This window comes from Lepisosteus oculatus, unplaced genomic scaffold (assembly GCF_040954835.1).
Source record: "Lepisosteus oculatus isolate fLepOcu1 unplaced genomic scaffold, fLepOcu1.hap2 HAP2_SCAFFOLD_121, whole genome shotgun sequence".
Classification (NCBI taxonomy): Eukaryota; Metazoa; Chordata; class Actinopteri; order Semionotiformes; family Lepisosteidae; genus Lepisosteus; species Lepisosteus oculatus.
In genome coordinates, this window is record NW_027167671.1 from 141,209 (window position 1) to 156,026 (window position 14,818).

The 14,818-nt window shown below is 41.0% G+C and overlaps 1 long non-coding RNA gene across 1 annotated transcript; it reads right to left on the reverse strand.

The window, feature by feature from the left end:
• Nucleotides 1-2,324: 2,324 nt before the first annotated feature.
• LOC138226257 (uncharacterized) lies at nucleotides 2,325-6,880 on the reverse strand. The gene is made up of 4 exons (XR_011184447.1): nucleotides 6,788-6,880; nucleotides 3,825-3,936; nucleotides 2,824-2,926; nucleotides 2,325-2,409 (listed from the first exon to the last, which is right to left on the reverse strand). It is a non-coding gene; the product is annotated as an uncharacterized lncRNA (long non-coding RNA).
• Between the last annotated feature and the right edge of the window lie 7,938 nt (nucleotides 6,881-14,818).

A 14,818-nucleotide genomic window follows, 5' to 3' on the forward strand; every position in this document is an offset into this window, starting at 1 on the left:
TTTGAAGCCTATGCATGCTGACGCAGCTCAACTATGTTAACTGTTGCTTTTAGTATATTTTGGGTTTTTTTGTCTCAGCTTTTTTTGTAGGCGTTGTTATTTGTAAAGGTGGCGTGTGTCTGTGGGCCATGAGCTGTTGTGGACTGACCCGGCTTTGATGCCATCGAGGAAGTTGTGTGGGGGTGAGCTGAGCAAGTCTTGCTCCTCTGCCACAGTGTACTGCAGGAACCTGAGGGAGTTCGGCCTCTGAAGAACACAAAAGACACAAGCCTTTAACATTCCTTCTCAGTTCCTAACCCAGCTGGGCTCTCACTGCCAGTGCATTCGCACAGCTTATTGTACTTTTTGTGCAAAGCAAAATAGAAAAGACTTGGGAATGAAACCTTGAAACCTCCTGAAGAACATAACCAAATAAAACTACACAAGCAAGCTCTTATCCCTTCCTTTTTCTGCACATTTAAATGATGATATGTGGGTTAGAAAGGCCCTGGTGTGTTCTGACCTCCTCGTAGTCCACTGCCTCCTCTTCTCCATAAACCTGCAGGTTATTTTCCGTTGGGCGCTCCAAGGGGCGCCCTGTCTGGCCGGCCTTTCCGGAGTCCCTGGGCATGCCCTGGTCCCTGTCGGGCAAGGGCTTTGTGCCTCTAGAGATCGGGGGCACGGGTTTAATCCCACTGAATACACAGCAGCAGGTTGTGGAGCACATCTGAGAGGCTCTGAGGAGCTCTGGGAAGGTCCTTCCCTGGGCTTCACCTGAAGAACACAGACAGGGCTTACACATACTGAGAGGAAACTATATTTCCACTTGACCTTTAAGAAGAATAAAGGGTGAGGACTGCTTGTCTACTGTGAAGGCTGTAGTGGTTAGTCAGGATGGCAGTCTTCCTAACAAGTTGCCATTGTTGCTAAAACACTACATCAAGTCCCCTGCTCTTTCACCACATGGAAGTCAAGTTGTGCAAATCAACCAGACTGTAACCACTACCAGTCTTCCACCTCTCTCTCTGTCAGAAGGGTTGGTGGGGCTCAGGAACTGCATGTCCGAGTCCTCTCCACCACTGTTCTGTGACATCCTCAGGAGCCCTTTCTTCCCTGAAACCTGGGGCTGGCAAGGCTCTGGGATAACTGGGTGGGGGAAGCAGAGTTGCTGGGGTTAACAAAAACAAAACCCACCTGTATTCTGGCCAGAATCTACTGCAAATGAGTTTGCTTACTCTGAAGGAGCTCCTTGGGATTTTCTCGGTGAATCTGGAGATATCATCACCTTGTGAGCTTTTGTCACCTGATGATCTACTGCCTCACAGAACCAAAACTTCACACCCAATACTCAAAACTCTGTCACGCCATCTGTTGGTGTGTTGGTACAGCTGGAACTGTAATGTGTACAGTAATGTGAACTGGCATGGCCACACCTCAGAGTTCAATAAATCCTGGGTTGTGCTGTTATCTCTAGCGCGGCTTGATTTGTGCCCATTGTCTACAGATCAGTTCACAAGTCCTTGAGAGTTCTAAAGGTCTTTGAAACAGATTAGTTGTTATTAGTTATAATAACATTTCTTTTCAATGCTGCTGGAGAATCCTGGATCATGGATAAAAAGGTAAGTTTTTTTTATATACAGTTACGAAGGTCGGATGTCAGAAATAAATAGTATCAAGTCTGTAATAAATCCCTCTTTACAGGCCATGAGAGAGTTTTTGTTACCAGTGAGCTTTTGTACAGTATGTAACTCTGGTACCAGTCCCTGTTATCATTAGTGACATCTTAACCAATGGTGCTGCCGACTCACATGTGGGGATTCTGGACACTCTGCGGGGCACTCGGCCCGGGGGTCTGGCAGCAGGAGGGGACACCACTATCTGCCTGTCCTCAGGCTCAGCAGGCCCGTTAGAATAGATCAGTTGCTGTCCCACTTCACTCACATCTGAGGTCACCCCTGCAAAACAAGGTCAAAATTTCTCAACACCCTTCAGAAATGTCACCCTTTTCACCAATCTCACAACACCACAGCCCACAGTAGCAGACACACTGACACTCGCACCAACCTCAACACAAGGAGGGCAAATGCAAGAACCGACCAAGAAGGAAAATAGGCAAGTTCTTTATTTCTTTATCTCTTTAACTCTAAATGAGTCCCAGCAGACAGGAAGTTTCAACCTCTACTGTCCTGTATTGCTCAAATCTAGAGCTGTACTGATTAGGTTACTTTCCATTTTGCCCAGTCCCACAGATGGTTACTCAGCACACACTCATACACACAACCAAACACATTCAAACAAATGACAGGCCAGCAGCTCCAGCTGTCAGCACCTTGGTTGGGGCTGTACTCCACTCTCGAAGCAGCCATCAGCCTTCTGGAGGGGACTCCAGCCAAGCGAGGCCTTGCTACTGATGAAGGGGAGTTATCGGACCTGCAGGCAAGACACAAATGGAGACAGTGGAGAAAAGTGAAAAAATGATAAACACTGCTCTGTCATCTTTACAGAGTTCGAGCAGTGTTGTCAACTGTGTTCACTCCCTTGCCAAGTTCACAGTCCTGCTTTGAAGCACATAAAACCACAAAAGATGCAAGCTTGGACAACAACAAGCTAATTTTATCAACACTCTTCACTCCAGCCCCCACAAAAAAACAGAAAAGATGTTTCTAAAAGTAGTAGGCTACCTGTGTGGCAGTAAGCAAAAACTGAGTAACAAGTTTGGAAAACGAGCTTCAGTGCACTGTTTATGAAAGCCACAACCGTCTTGAGTTGTAAAGGCAGCATTTTAATTGCTCTGAATGTGTCTGCAATGTGTACATTTCTGAGGGCCGTGTGTCATGGACAGACCTGGGTTGGGCGTTCGGCGGCACAGGCTTGATTCCATTGGAGAAGCAGCGAGAACGCACAAGCGTGGCTTTAGTTAGCACAGGGCAATTCTCAAGGGCTTCACCTGAAGGACACAGTAGGAAAGGCATTCATGAAAAATAAAAAAAGCAACTAGATCACATTTATTTTCTAACCACTTTATTTAATTTAGTGTTGCAGATAGCACGCCAGGAAGTGAGCCAGTGCTCACCACTGTACCACCAGCTGGAAGGAAAACTAAAAGATACTCCAGAAGCAGGGTTGAGAAACATTGCTTTAATACTGATCAGTTACAAATATCAGTCTCTGAAGAGGAATAATCTTACTCCCTAGCTTGCTGCCAAGTTCAGAACAAGCTGCTACTGTATTTTGCCATGACAGAGTTTGGGACAGGGGAGAAGAAATAGAGGCAGCAGAGGGCAGATGCATTGAAAAGCCAGGAATCAACAAAACAGGTGACCACACAAACACCAATAATGGGAATCAGTGCACATTGGCAAAGCAGGTTAATCCCATCAAAGCTCTGTTAATTTAGTCTTAATTTCAATTTATCTTGATCACATCCTCAGCTCTGACAGGGACAGCAGAAAATATTTTTGTTCAGCAACTGCTAATCATGCAAGACCTCTCAATGTGCCTGGTGTTTCATGCATATAGCACTGCACACGCACAACCCACTTCACCTCCTCCAGCCCTGCCAACATACTGCATGTTACTGACACAGACTACTCCCTACCAGGAGCACATGTCTTTTTCCTCACACAAGGAGGGAAATGTACTTCACTTTCCTTTACCACACCATGGACAGAAATGTTTGGAATGATTTTGGTGGAGTTAATGCAAGCCTAAATTACTCCTTTTTCTCTGGATTCAGAATTAGCTAAAGAATTCAAAATAGACTGTATACACACTGATAACTACAGTTCTCAACTCATTACTCAGCCTGAAATTAATAGTCTAGAAAGTATAAATCAGGTACTTACCAATGCGTTTGGCACGTTTGGCATTTTTCTGACTTATATTCATTGTTCTAGTGAACTGCAGGTCTTTCTCAGAGGAGCCACTCAGGTGGGGAGACCAGGGATCTCTGTCCATCTGAGAGGCAGGAACAATGAAGTTCTTAGTGCTTGTTAATCCTCAATGTCTGATTTCCAGAAAAACAGCAGTTTTTGTAGCAAATGCATGTTTTACTAATTTACATATTTTATCATTTCCATGTACTGTAATTGAATCTGAATATCCTTAAATATTTGATGTAGAAAGAGTGCAAGAGACATTTAAAACATGTAGATCAGTTTTAGCTACCATGTTGACAGACAGCTGATATAGTGATAATTTGTATTCAATTTAAGTACAGTTCTCAGCTCATCATCTCTACTTTCATTTCTTTTGAGAACATGAACCTGAGGACTCAAGAACAGTAGTAGCTTATGTAATCTCCTTCTCTTTCAAGGAGTCCAAACAGTAAAATCCTGTTTGCTTCAATAAAATGTCCAAATTTGGACAGTGATATCACTGGATCCAGTCTACTTACTTAACACAGTTTTCATTACAAACTATTCTGATTTGCTACTTTAAAAATGACAAGTATTAAAACTGACACTCAAGCAAAACTCCTCAAAGAGTTGTGATGTGTTATCTGTACTCAACTCAAGCATTACAATAGTAACATCGCATATTGACAGATGTAATGGAATGTATAAATCAAACACGAAAAATATGGGATTACAAACATTCAGACCTGTATAGACTGTCCTAAATCTCTTCTTAATGATTTCATAAACCAAAATGCAGCAAACTCTAAGCAGGCAGTTCTATTCTATAATTTACAACTGGAGAAACAGTAATAGGGGGCTGTACTTACTGCTAATATTATCTATTTGCTGATTTGTACTTGCAGAGTTTATAAGCAGCATGTTTATAAAAGATGAATGTTAATGCAACTCAGCTCCTTGATGATTTAAAAAAAATATTAGACATACAGATTGTAATCTGAAGAACAAAGAGAAGCCACCCCTAACTGTGTATGGATCCCATTTCTAGCTGCTACTTCAAGGAGCCCAGATTGGGCCTTAAGACACCTAACTAGGAATCCTGTTAAAAGCACCCACAGCTCTCCAAAGTAACAAGCAGCCCAGCCATTTTATTGAAGCATCAATACCACAGCATGTTTCAAGAATTAATTCTCTTTTAGTTTCAAGTTGTGGCTCTTTTGCTACAAAAACTGCTTGACCCTATCTATCTACACTCCTTGGATTTTTAAAAACTAGAATATCTCTCACATCTTTCATTTTTATGGATTCACCAATCGACTGAACTATAAAAGTCTGAACATTTAATTACCTAATGTAAGTTTAGAGGTATGGTGAATACAAATGAATGCAGTATTATAAATGAGATTTTACTACTGTTGCAAACCTTATGTATTGCTTCAATGCTGAAGGGAGTAAGCTACACACTTCTTGTTTTATACCCAAACATTTTGTTTGTAATTTTATTGTTCTAATTAACATGAAAAAATCATCATAAACACCCAGATGCCTATAGTACAATCCTGTCTGGCGATTGATATTACCTATGTGATATGTATACCGATTATTAATCTTTGTTTTACATAGCAGTTTTCAGAAAACATTGTTTCTTAGGAAAGTGCACATTCAGGAGAGATCATTGTACCAAATAAATCAATATACAGAAGACAACATGCAGAATACATCATAAGATCTATGTGACTGCCAGGGTCTTAAGGTCAGATCTGAAAACAGACTACAAGGTGAGACTACTAGAAAGCCTTATCATGCACTGTTCATAATCTGGTAGAAAGGACAAAAACTTGGCAATATCAGAAGAAAAGACAGTGTGATCAGGGAATTAATTTATTGGGACCATAAAACATAAGAAGAAAAAAAGGTACTTTGAAGACTGAAAGAAATTCAGTAGAGATACGGATTGTGCATACAGAGTATGTACTGTATTTCATGACATGGGTGACGTTTTCTAGAAGAACTGGCACAAGAAGAACTAGACAGAACTGGCTACTAGATGTTTAACGGGAAAGATTTATTTTCTTAATACGATGTGTGGTTCTGGTGTAAAAAAAACGTCTTACAGTAGGTGAATGAAGTAAGCACACATCCAAAAGTAACAAGACCAGTGCTCGAATTCACACCCCACTGTTTTTTTTTATATCGTTTTTGGATATGTTTGTATTTCTATTGATAAAAATATGAATGAAGATACTGCTTCGCTTGAAAAAAACGTTTCTGTTGCTCCGATCCTCGGACAATGATGCGTTTGCGACTCCCATCTCTTACAGGCGGTCGCATCGGTTCACCACGTGCTGGAAAGCGTCGCTACACCCCCATGCCCTCCCACAAGTTTGTACAAATCTTGAACTGTACAAATTTACATCTTCATTGATATACACATCGATTTTTATCAAACGAATTCGTTGCTTTCAGGATAGTTAAACGGGAGCTCATTCTGGTGCTCTCATGCTTCTTCCTCTGCACAAAGTAGCGTGTAGAAGGGCACCGTTTGCACGACATTTTACTGAAGCTGGTCGTAACGGAAAATCGACAGATTTCCGCGGACACCCAATGTAAAAAAACAGTATTTTTTACCACTTTGGTTACACAGTGTAGAAACAAGCAGTCCAATTCAGAAAATACACTTCGCCTGATCTTTACCAAGTTGCAGGGTTGCAGATGCGCAGTAACCGCACAAAAATAAAAGACTGTCGCTGCCATGCAAGTTTTTTTTCTGCACCATAGTTTACTGTTCTTGTGTTACACGCACGTCATATTAATTTACTTTTAAAATATTATACCAGACTATTTCTAACTAATAGAAAAATAGTGAAACACTAATGTTATACCAGATAAAGTCTCAGTGAAAGCAACTTCTCTTAAAGGGTACTGTAACTACTCCTAAAATCTATAGGTACCTTTCTGCTTTGCTGCGGTATTCCTAATCCGGGAAGGTTTTGCTGCAATAGTTTGCCACTCTCTTGACCATTACTACCGGGCGTACAATACGTTTTTTTTATATATGCCCTGACGAAGAGAATGAGCTAAAGCAATAACCTATGAGAAACTACGATCATTTTAACCCCTTGAGCAATCCGTCACTCTCTCAGTAATAATGCAATTGTGAGTTCAGAGATGACGCGCTGATCGCTGCGTGGCGCTTTACAGATTGAGCACGTGACCTATATAAGACGCGATCTGCGAAAATGACGTTCAGGTTAATTGAAAACAAATGCTCGGGTGAAAAAAATATTTTACCCGAAGATTAAACATTATTAATAGAAATAAAAATAAATTTGCAACTTTGGAATTTGGAAAATGCAATTCCAATTACAAAATCCGACCTCGTTCATCTTTTTTGTGGAGCTAGAGTCGCGTTTTGAGATGAAGAAGGTGGAGGAGCTGCCACTGCGGTGAATGTTTCAGTGAGGAGGAGTGGGAGATTGTTCTTCTTTGCATTGCTTCTTGACTAAAAAAAAAGTTGCAAATCTGTTATCTCGGTGTAACACTATCGATGCTCCACCCTCGTGATTATTCCCGTACTTCAGTTCCACCCCTTCGGAAACGTTAGGTTTGAGCAACTTGCTCATCAACACTGTGCTCACTCATGTCTCCCACCGCAACAGAATGACGCGTGAGGACTCCTTTGCTTTTGAGGCGAGTACGGTTGCCAGCCGACCCTTGTGACCCAGAAAGTCCCGCATTTGAACATTAAAGTGTCTCCTGTTGGAAGAGGTACTGATATTTGCAGCCCTAGCAACACTCCATGTTAAAATATGTCCCGTTAAACTCAGTTCAACCATGACCTAAGACTCCACTGTGGAAATAAGACTGAAAGAAGAAGGCACTAGCTTTCTTGGGGTCGTTTTTAATGCTTCTGCATTTTAATTTTTTATTGATGTGTGTAAAATGTTACTTTGTTCAGTACATCTTAATTTATCCATAACAATCACCTATCCTACTCTTAGAGCTTTTGTACATAATTTATTAAGAGAATTGTAGCTGGTAATTCCAAACTTTGAAGTCAGTTTAGTGTGTTTCCAAAGTTATATCCTGCAGCAAAATGGATGACAACACATGAAAGGAAATGCAGGTCTTTTCAACCCCTTCTTAAAAGACAAAGCCCAGTTTACATTTTGTATGAGCCTGATGCTTTCAAGAGTTAAACAGTTTCTTGTACTCCTTGTTTCAAACATGTTTGGCTGAAGGCTTCATGCCACTCCTGTCATTCGGCTGAGAAGGGTGTTCTGATCATGGGCAGTCATGGCTTCGTAGCTGGACAGTTCCAGTGTGAAGGTGGCAGTGCCAGATGTCAGAGCGCAAAGGACTGTGAAGTAACCCTGTGAGAAAGATGAACAAAAGAAAAGTCGTTTTTGTAAAGAAATGCTCACTCCCATCACACTCCATTGTTTCCTGATGAATACTTTGTTAAATATGTTTTTAAACAACAATGCCCATATTGTAATGAAACCTGAAGGACAAACAAGCTTAAATGTTCTATAAAAAATATAAACATTTATTCTGTCACTAAAAACCCAGTCTTCTGGCCCGTCTATTCATCGATAAATTTGAATAGATTAAGACTAAATTGCAGCAATAAACATTTAATATAGCATTTGATATTTGAGTTGTATTTTTAAATCAAATTGAAAGAAAACAAACTGATTTTGTTGTTAGCATATTGGTCTAACAAAGCCAATTGTAAAAAACAGCACAACACTTCTAACCTCTATGTATTGTGCCCTGGGCTACTCAGAACATTTAACAATTGCATCTTTAACTTCTGTCTTGCAATAAGCAATGACTTTTCTTTCTACATATATTTCTCTCATGTTTTCTTTCATCGGTTTATTCATTTAGGGGACTACTTTCTAGAAATGAGCCTTCCATCATGATTTCAAACGGGTTGAAGAAATTGTATTGTGCTGCATGATTATCCTAGTCTTCATCTTTTCCTTTTGAGCAAATGTTACCTTATGCATACAGCGAGACACACAGGCTGAGACCATGGCCATTGATGTCCCAGGCTGTATGCTGACAGAGTAAACTGTAGTGACCACATCCTGCACCGGGAACCCCAGCAGTGGACCTGGAATTACTTTGAATGGCATTGGAGAATCAGGAAATGGCTGCATATGTAGAAAGCACATGGACAAACATGTAAAATTGCAGCTTTTTAGAAGCTTTTTTGACAGTGCACCTACACATCCACATCATCATTTGATGATGATGATGTTATCCGGTCAGTCGGATCCGACTCTCGGCGATTCTATAGGCCATCTCTCGCCACGCTTTCCGGTCTTGGACTTTCCCTTTCAGCTGTTCTATAGCTAAACCAGTGTCCGTTTTGTTGGCGTCGAGCCACCGCGTTCTTTGGTGGCCTCGTCTTCTTGTTCCACTGACCATTCCAAGCATATTTGCTTTCTCCAATTGCCGGAGTCTGGTGATCTTTCCCTAAGCAAGATTTCTGGCTTGATGCGCTCCAGAACCTCTTTATTGGTGACCCTTGCTGTCCATGGTATCCGTAACAGTCTTCTCTAGCACCAATAGCTTGAAAGCATCCATCCTCTTTCGGTCAGCTTTTTTCAGGGTCTAGCTTTCACACCCATACATCATCATTTAACACTACCTAATTCAAGCTGAGTAGTTCAGAACCTCTCTTCAGCTGTGTATACACCATAAATATGAAATACTCCTTACCTTAGTTAATTAGACAGCATAACATATGAAAGTATAATTCTAGAGGACTTATACAATTTACAGAATGTACATCACTATTTCAAACACGTCAGTAAAAATTGACACCCTAGCACCAGAACTTGATCTCCACTACTGACTCTTAAGAAGTTAAATGAAAAGTTGTTCAAAACAAAAGATATGTAAACAACCAGAGTTTATGCAAACTGTAGTGCTTAAAAACAATGCTTCAAGGTGAGCCTTCACATACATGACTTTATTATTGCAATATCAAATGGGATAAACATTTTTTGGACATTTTGTCAAGCTATAGTACACATCCTCTATATTGGAAACCATTCTTGGTATCAGAATCTGAAACTGACCCAAATAATGGTGCTTCAATAACCAAAGAAAACTGCCTGTCACTGATAGCCCAAATGCATTTAAGAGCCCCGTTACCTTGGAGATAAGCACTTTGTATTCCATTCTCCACTGCCTGTTTCACATCCAAAGGAAGCTGCTCTTCCACACTGTCCTCAAAGCTGATGGCAGGGGCAGCAGTGGAGCTACCCTCTGCGCAGGGGCTCACTCCCAGCTCAACTGTCACCAGGTGTCTCTTGTCTCCAATGCTTCTGTCCAATGTGTCTGACAAAGGGAGAACGACGACACTCAGGAATAGTTTCAGAACAGCAGGCTCTGCAGCAGATTAGAACGGGTCAAGCTTCTGTAGAGGGTAGGGAAATGAAAGAAAAAAACGAAAGCATTTTCTACTAACAGACACAGAAAAAAGAAACAATCCATACTTTCATAAATATTGGCTGGAATGCACACCAGGCAGAAATGCTGACATGTGATTTGAGACACCTAAAAAACCTGCAGTCATTTTGCAGAACACACATCCTATATCCTTGTGAAGAGGAATTGTGACATGTTATCAATGATGAGCCCTCTAAGAAACTGATGTCCACTGATATACTGTACAGCACAAGCAATTGTTACCTGTCAAAGTGAAGATATTACTGGCATATTGTGCCGAGGTGTGAATGTGATACCTGTGGTGGAAACCGACTGCAAGATGGTTTCCCTGTAGGCCACCTGTAGTGGTCCAAGGTGAGTCTCAATGCCATATTCTCTTCTTATTCGATCATGAATGATCTCAATGTGTAGCTCCCCCATTCCACACAGTACAGTCTTTGAAAGAATAAGGCAAATTAATTTGACAAAACAGTAGAAATTAGGTGCTGAATTACAACAGTTAGCTGTACCAAGGTGCTATTGCTTGCGTTGTAACAACTTTGGAGTCTGCAGGGCACTTGTGTCCTGCTAATGCCTTAGCCCTTCCTTAACAACATCAAAAGACTATGGTCGAAAATTAGTTTATGTTTACTAAATAACTAGGCATGAACTCCCATCTCTTCTCACTTATGGTCATAACTGGATCTAAATCCCACTTAGGCTCATATAGATAATAAATTAATTTTTCTGCACATCCAATCACACATTATACAAGGATAGCATACACCCCTGAGTAAGGGCCCCTTAACCCCCACTGCTCCAGGGGTGCTTTATACTGTAAATGGCTGACACTGCGCTCGAGCCTCAAGCTTCTCTCCCAGTCCGTGTCTCATGGAGAGCAAGTTGGAGTATGCAAAAAGACAAATCCCTTATACAAGAAGTTGAATATGGCCAATAAAGTGATATTTTCTTATAAATGGCCAACCATAACTGAGTTTCCTTGAGTGGAACATAAAACTGAGTTTGTTAGATGCCCATCTTTTACTGTATCATTGAATTCTGCATCAATTAATCGTTCAGGTTTATCTGAGCTATAGAAAGACAGACAACTCCACACTAGACATATCAAAGGAAGGTGTGCACATTATCTTTACTCTTTTTCTACAAGCTGAAAACATGGGAAAATAATGCCTTAACTTTCAGGCCAGTCAGGGCATGCTCCAAGTCTTCCAGAGGAGCCAAAACAAAGCCTTTTAGCTGGGTCTGAATGCACCTTAAACCCAAACTCTGCTCACTTTATTAGTAGAGGGCAACACAAAAAAATGTATGTAAATTTGATTAAAAGAGAGCATTTAATGAAAGTCATTGCTGAGTATTTAGTGTCAGGGAACCAATCAGCAGAATAAGAGGATCCTTATGCAGAACCACAAATCCTGTATAATGTGGAGTAGCACAGGGACAAATCCAAACACATAATCCAGGGACTTAGTCAATTGGAGAAGCACTGAGTCCAGTAACTAGGGAAATCCCAGAAAGACAATCCAAAAAACAAAATCCAAAGAGAATGGTCAAACAGGCAGGAGCGAAGATTAGGAACCAGCAGATCAATCAAAAAATTTAGAAACACACAAGAGGATACTTTGGGAGGCTTCTCAATAGGGAGCATAAATTGGCGTGAGGGAACTTTAAATACTAAAGAGAAAGAGACGTGGTTGGATAATTGGTCTGGGAGTGAGAATTTATGGAACCTGGTGCATGTGGGAATGTGATGGGTTCAATTAGGAATGAGATTGTGAAACAGTGGGTTTGGGAATGTAATGGCCTTTGTTAGGGAGAGTGTGGGGTGTGACATTTAGCATGTCCTCTTTTTGAGACCTAAAACATCGGTCTGACTGGGATTTATTAAATTCCAAAAATTTTCATTTTTTGGATTTTGTTTTGCTTGTTACTCAGACTGTGAAAGAAACATAGGTCTACATATTTTCATTAGTTCCATGGATTACCGGTAGATGTTTTGAACTTACACGCAGCGTAGCTTGAAAAGGTTTTTGTGTGTGTGTGGCTGTTTTTATGATAGATAGATACTTTATTGATCCCGTGAGGGAAATTGCAGTGCAACAGCAGCTTTACACAGTCAACACAGCCACAGTGTAACAAATGATACAATAATAATAATAGTACAATACATACAATATAATCAGTACAGTGAGGGGTGCACTAAAAGAGTTACTCACAGTCCGGACACACAAAGAACAAACTAGAACAGAACAGTAAACAAAAAAATCGTATCACACATATGAATATACAGTAAATATAGATGTAAATATAGATATAGATTTAGATATAAATATAAATGTATTGCACGGGTCCCTGGCATGTATTGCACCAAAAACGGATGTAAACGGGAAAAGAAAAGAAAGAGAACAGATGTAGCAGTAGATGTGTAGATGCGTTCAGTCCAGAAACAGGTCACTGTCAATGTTGCCTCTGCTCAGACACAAGGTGGATGCATTGTACAGTCTTATAGCAGAAGGCAAGAATGACCTCCTGTAGCGCTCCCTGTCGCACCGTGGATGAATCAGTCTATTGCTGAACGTGCTCTTCATTTCTACAAGCCTGTCATAGAGGGGATGGGAGATGTTGTCCATGACAACATGATTCTCCTCTCAGCCACTACTTCCAAGGGGTCCAAGTCAGACCGTATTACAGAGCTTGCTCTCCTGATGAGCTTGTTCAGCCTTTTAGAATCCACTGCTCTAATCCCAGGGCCCCAGCATACCACTGCGTAGAAAATGGCACTCGCTACCACTGACTGATAGAACATATGTAGCATCTTACTACATACATTGAAGGACCTGAGCTTCCTCAAGAAGTAGAGTCGGCTCTGTCCCTTCTTATAGATGGCCTCGATGTTCTTAGACCATTCCAGTCTATCGTCGATGTGCACTCCCAGGTACTTGTATGAGTCCACCATCTCCACGCCACTCCCATGGATGTAGACAGGAGTAGGTTTGACCTTTTTCCTCCTGAAATCTACCACCAGTTCCTTTGTCTTTGTTACATTCAGTTCCAAGTGGTTCACCCCAGACCACTCCACAAAGCTGCTGACCAGTCCTCTGTACTCCTCCTCCTGCTCACCCTTGATACATCCCACAATTGTAGAGTCATCTGAGAACTTCTGCAGGTGGCATGACTTTGAGTTGTGCTTAAAGTCCGAAGTATAGGAGGGTGAAGAGGAATGGAGAAAGAACTGTCCCTTGAGGTGCCCCTGTGTTACTCACTACCTGTTCAGACACACAGTTCTGAAGTCTCACAGACTGTGGTCTGCCTGTCAGGTAGTCAGTGATCCACGAGGTCATGGAGGCATCGACTTGCATCTCCTCCACCTTCCTCCTTAGAAGTAAGGGCTGGATGGTATTGAGGGCACTGGAGAAGTCGAAAAACATGATCCTTACAGTGTTGCCAGCCCTGTCCAGGTGTGAGTAGGCCCTTTGCAGCATGTAGATGATCGCATCCTCCACACCAACTCTGGGCTGGTAGGCGAAATGTAGGGTTTCTCATGGCCATGAGAAATAGCAATGTTTAATTTGTTTCATTATATTTCAAAATGTTTCGTTAAAATGTATCATTTTTGCAACCAATGAGGACTTCTCCTAAGTTATGATGTCTTCATTTTTTTCTCAGATGTTAAGACTTCTGTTGTTTTAAAAGGAAAAAAAAAACTTTACATTTAAAATAGGGTTATATTTTAGTTTTTTCCATGTTTGCCAATATGGAAGAGAAATAGCAACCCTGCAACTGTTCCATAGTTCAGTAAGAAGTTTAAAAATAACTAGAGAGTTTAAATTGATTTTTTGATAAGAAAAAGTAATAAAGATTCATTACATTGGAGGCATGTGTCAAGTGTCGATTCATTAAAAAAATGAAAAACTTTCACAACCCAAAGCAAGGCTGGGAAAGGTCAGAGGACTTGCCTTGTGTGTAAAACACTTAGTTGCAGCATTCTAGGTATTGTCGTTTAAATGCTATTGGCTTATGAGCAGCATCCCACTGCATAGTGCCACATTAAATAAAACCAAGAAAAAAAGAGATTCACACCACAAGGCTGTGTCTGTCTGTCAGCAGTATTGTGTACAGTATATAGTTGACTCTTACCTGAATGAAAACAGGACATAAAGAAAGGGTTTCAGAAATCAATCAAAGCTTTATTCCCTGCTTACAGGCTAGATAACTGGAGACTACTTTGAGTTTGTTTCAATGCTGTTCTGACTTCCTGTGGTCATATGCGGGTTGTTTGCACGAACCCATATTGAGCAGTATTTCTCGCAGTGTGAATGTACAGTATGTACACAGCGGTCCTGCAGTGTTCCAGTTAGTTACGCACTATGGTAACAGTCAGGTATACCTTAAAACTCTGGGCTTTATCCCATAAAATACATGTACATTCCATGCAAAATGCAAGGGGTTTGATAAGTGTTATCAATTTCTTGCAAACATTTTCTTTGAGGGCATTTTTGACAACATTCTCCCTCAGG